The sequence below is a fragment of the Dendrobates tinctorius genome, unplaced genomic scaffold (assembly GCF_039654945.1).
Source record: "Dendrobates tinctorius isolate UK_male_01 unplaced genomic scaffold, ASM3965494v1 ptg000350l, whole genome shotgun sequence".
Classification (NCBI taxonomy): domain Eukaryota; kingdom Metazoa; phylum Chordata; class Amphibia; order Anura; family Dendrobatidae; genus Dendrobates; species Dendrobates tinctorius.
The window spans coordinates 2,122,172-2,127,464 of record NW_027362016.1 but is presented as its reverse complement, the minus strand read 5'-3'; the positions used below and the strand labels follow the sequence as shown (position 1 = coordinate 2,127,464).

The 5,293-nt window shown below is 35.4% G+C and overlaps 1 non-coding gene across 1 annotated transcript; it reads right to left on the bottom strand.

Moving 5' to 3' along the window:
• Positions 1-4,579: 4,579 nt before the first annotated feature.
• TRNAF-GAA (transfer RNA phenylalanine (anticodon GAA)) lies at positions 4,580-4,652 on the bottom strand. Its single transcript has one exon. It is a non-coding gene; the product is annotated as a tRNA-Phe (tRNA).
• Between the last annotated feature and the right edge of the window lie 641 nt (positions 4,653-5,293).

The window sequence follows — 5,293 nt, the reverse complement described above, 5'->3', positions numbered from 1 at the left end:
CCAGCATTGCAAGTATGCCAGTTTAGTGCCCAGCTTTTGCTTGCAGAGACTAGCAACCCATACATTTTTAAGTGGGCTCTACTCACTGGAGCAATGTCAAATATGTAGATGCTTTGTCTCACCATTAAAGTAGAAACCTCCCTCCTATATTTCAAATTAAAGATGACGGACCTGTGTGGAGCTTGTGTTTTTTGCCTTTTTGACTTTGTCCACAGCATATTTTTTAAGGACATTTGTCTCAGTAATGCCTCAGTGTTTCAAAGTCAAACAAGCTGACTATAATCATTCAGCTAGTGTCTGATAAGTGCTGTCTGTTTCAGCTATCAGGTTACCTTTTAATCCTCTTACAGCTAAGTCAATCTGAAATAAAACAAAATAGAGGAAAAATTACTAAAAAACATTCATGTGTTCAAAAGGAAAAAGTTACCGTTTCTCAAATTTTTAACATTTTGTTTTCTGTAGATAGTTAAGATTTTTAGGCCTTGTGATCATGATTAGTCCATGTGCTTTGTTTAATATCTCCTTAAAATGTAAACGGTGAAGAAAAAGCATTTTGCCGAAACCCGGGATTGGACCAGGGACCTTTAGATCTTCAGTCTAACGCTCTCCCAACTGAGGTATTTCTGCCATATCTATACATTTTCTGGGGGGTTTGACACTCTGCAAATGTCAAGTGTCACACCTGGAGGGATATATTATAATTTTTCATTTGACTGTTTTTTGAAGCATGATTTCTATTTGAAACGCCTTCCATTTTGCTGTACATATTTAATAACATTCATTAACTATTTGTGAATGAGTAGAAAAAGACAGCAATTTTGCCATAGAATTTTTACATTTTCAGTTTGTCTCCATGCACCAGTATAATTCTGACCCTGTGCTTCTAGAATAGGTCATGGTCGCACATAAAACACAATTTGCATGCATAATGTTACATCAAGTTTTATTTTTTATGAGATGCAAACAATTGGAGCAAAAAAGAGACAAAAATTTAGAGAAAATATTTTATTGATTGTTAATGTTAAAAGTGAGACCATTTGTCCCAAAATGTGCTGAAACATGTCAGAATGACATGGGCATTTCACATTTTTTAAACTATGATTACCTACTTGTTAAGTTTTTGTTTATTAAGTATCGTTATGGTCTATTGATGTATGAGGTGAAAACTATGAAAGTAGACTTACCAGCAAATTCGTTTCTAGATATATTTCATGACAGCACTGTAGAAGTTTGATTCCCTACCCTAATAGGGACAGAGAACACAAAGAGGTGAAATAGTCCCTCCTCATTGACTGTCCAAAGGATTTTTCTAGTGCCAAAAGAACAACAGACATATGCACAAAAAATCTGTTTGATGTTCCTAGAGTTCTTTTTTGAGGGGACAAATTCAGATTCACTACAAAGACTCTCAGGAAATTTTTCAAAACCACATTACTAAGTTTTGTTTGACCTCATCTAATCAATAAATGAAGATAAAGTTTCTTGAAATTATATGTTGATGTCAGAAGTGTGATTTGAACCCACGCCTCCAGGGGAGACTGCAACCTGAACACAGCGCCTTAGACCGCTCGTCAATCCTGACTTTCATACGCAATTGGGACTTAACTCCTTCCATGCTAGTCAGCAGAAATGTTACCATTCCTTGTGATTAAAAACTTGTCACACCACCCCAAAAAAGTCAATAAATAACATTTTTTATATGCGTACTTTTCGTCTGCATTAATTTTTAAACCTCCATTTATTTTGTTTGGATATTAGAAATGTTAGATTTCTCACAAATGCGGTGATGCACCACATTTCTTCAGAAACTACTGTTTGGCCACACAGCAGGGCTTTGAAAGGAAGAGCCCTATTTGGGTTTTGCAATGCAGATTTTGCAGGAATACCTTGCAGATGAAATTTGCAGAGTACCAAAACAGCAGAAAACCTCCCAAAGTGACAACATTTTAGAAATTATTTTGCACAATGAGTTAATCAACACCTGCAATTACTATTGTCAGCCTATAGGTGTTTTCACTCTGAACCATCCAGCATTGCAAGTATGCCAGTTTAGTGCCCAGCTTTTGCTTGCAGAGACAAGCAACCCATACATTTTTAAGTGGGCTCTACTCACTGGAGCAATGTCAAATATGTAGATGCTTTGTCTCACCATTAAAGTAGAAACCTCCTATATTTCAAATTAAAGATGACGGACCTGTGTGGAGCTTGTGTTTTTTGCCTTTTTGACTTTGTCCACAGCATATTTTTTAAGGACATTTGTCTCAGTAATGCCTCAGTGTTTCAAAGTCAAACAAGCTGACTATAATCATTCAGCTAGTGTCTGATAAGTGCTGTCTGTTTCAGCTATCAGGTTACCTTTTAATCCTCTTACAGCTAAGTCAATCTGAAATAAAACAAAATAGAGGAAAAATTACTAAAAAAACATTCATGTGTTCAAAAAGAAAAAGTTACCGTTTCTCAAATTTTTAACATTTTGTTTTCTGTAGATAGTTAAGATTTTTAGGCCTTTTGATCATGATCAGTCCATGTGCTTTGTTTAATATCTCCTTAAAATGTAAATGGTGAAGAAAAAGCATTCTGCCAAAAGCCGGGACCTTTCGATCTTCAGTCTAACGCTCTCCCAACTGAGCTATTTCTGCCATATCTATACATTTTCTGGGGGGTTTGACACTCTGCAAATGTCAAGTGTCACACCTGGAGGGATATATTATAATTTTTCATTTGACTGTTTTTTGAAGCATGATTTCTATTTGAAACGCCTTCCATTTTGCTGTACATATTTAATAACATTCATTAACTATTTGTGAATGAGCAGAAAAAGACAGCAATTTTGCCATTGAATTTTTACATTTTCAGTTTGTCTCCATGCACCAGTATAATTCTGACCCTGTGCTTCTAGAATAGGTCATGGTCGCACATAAAACACAATTTGCATGCATAATGTTACATCAAGTTTTATTTTTTATGAGATGCAAACAATTGGAGCAAAAAAGAGACAAAAATTTAGAGAAAATATTTTATTGATTGTTAATGTTAAAAGTGAGACCATTTGGCCCAAAATGTGCTGAAACATGTCAGAAGGACATGGGCATTTCACATTTTTTAAACTATGATTACCTACTTGTTAAGTTTTTGTTTATTAAGTATCGTTATGGTCTATTGATGTATGAGGTGAAAACTATGAAAGTAGACTTACCAGCAAATCCGTTTCTAGATATATTTCATGACAGCACTGTAGAAGGTTGATTCCCTACCCTAATAGGGACAGAGAACACAAAGAGGTGAAATAGTCCCTCCTCATTGACTGTCCAAAGGATTTTTCTAGTGCCAAAAGAACAACAAACATATGCACAAAAAATCTGATTGATGTTCCTAGAGTTCTTTTTTGAGGGGACAAATTCAGATTCACTCCAAAGACTCTCAGGAAATTTTTCAAAACCACATTACTAAGTTTTGTTTGACCTCATCTAATCAATAAATGAAGATAAAGTTTCTTGAAATTAAATGTTGATGTCAGAAGTGGGATTTGAACCCACGCCTCCACGGGAGACTGCGACCTGAACGCAACACCTTAGACCGCTCGGCCATCCTGACTTCGATATGCTATTTGAACTTAACTCCTTCCATGCTAGTCAGCAGAAATATTACCATTCCTTGTGATTAAAAACTTGTCACACCACCCCAAAAAAGTCAATAAATAACATTTTTTATATGCGTACTTTTCGTCTGCATTAATTTTTAAACCTCCATTTATTTTGTTTGGATATTAGAAATGTTAGATTTCTCACAAATGCGGTGATGCACCACATTTCTTCAGAAACTACTGTTTGGCCACACAGCAGGGCTTTGAAAGGAAGAGCCCTATTTGGATTTTTGCAATGCAGATTTTGCAGGAATACCTTGCAGATGAAGTTTGCAGAGTACCAAAACAGCAGAAAACCTCCCAAAGTGACCACATTTTAGAAATTATTTTGCCGAATGAGTTAATCAACACCTGCAATTACTATTGTCAGCCTATAGGTGTTTTCGCTCTGAACCATCCAGCATTGCAAGTATGCCAGTTTAGTGCCCAGCTTTTGCTTGCAGAGACAAGCAACCCATACATTTTTAAGTGGGCTCTACTCACTGGAGCAATGTCAAATATGTAGATGCTTTGTCTCACCATTAAAGTAGAAACCTCCTATATTTCAAATTAAAGATGACGGACTTGTGTTTTTTGCCTTTTTGACTTTGTCCACAGCATATTTTTTAAGGACATTTGTCTCAGTAATGCCTCAGTGTTTCAAAGTCAAACAAGCTGACTATAATCATTCAGCTAGTGTCTGATAAGTGCTGTCTGTTTCAGCTATCAGGTTACCTTTTAATCCTCTTACAGCTAAGTCAATCTGAAATAAAACAAAATAGAGGAAAAATTACTAAAAAACATTCATGTGTTCAAAAGGAAAAAGTTACCGTTTCTCAAATTTTTAACATTTTGTTTTCTGTAGATAGTTAAGATTTTTAGGCCTTTTGATCATGATTAGTCCATGTGCTTTGTTTAATATCTCCTTAAAATGTAAACGGTGAAGAAAAAGCATTTTGCCGAAACCCGGGATTGGACCAGGGACCTTTAGATCTTCAGTCTAACGCTCTCCCAACTGAGCTATTTCGGCCATATCTATACATTTTCTGGGGGGTTTGACACTCTGCAAATGTCAAGTGTCACACCTGGAGGGATATATTATAATTTTTCATTTGACTGTTTTTTGAAGCATGATTTCTATTTGAAACGCCTTCCATTTTGCTGTACATATTTAATAACATTCATTAACTATTTGTGAATGAGTAGAAAAAGACAGCAATTTTGCCATTGAATTTTTACATTTTCAGTTTGTCTCCATGCACCAGTATAATTCTGACCCTGTGCTTCTAGAATAGGTCATGGTCGCACATAAAACACAATTTGCATGCATAATGTTACATCAAGTTTTATTTTTTATGAGATGCAAACAATTGGAGCAAAAAAGAGACAAAAATTTAGAGAAAATATTTTATTGATTGTTAATGTTAAAAGTGAGACCATTTGTCCCAAAATGTGCTGAAACATGTCAGAATGACATGGGCATTTCACATTTTTTAAACTATGATTACCTACTTGTTAAGTTTTTGTTTATTAAGTATCGTTATGGTCTATTGATGTATGAGGTGAAAACTATGAAAGTAGACTTACCAGCAAATCCGTTTCTAGATATATTTCATGACAGCACTGTAGAAGGTTGATTCCCTACCCTAATAGGGACAGAGAACACAAAGA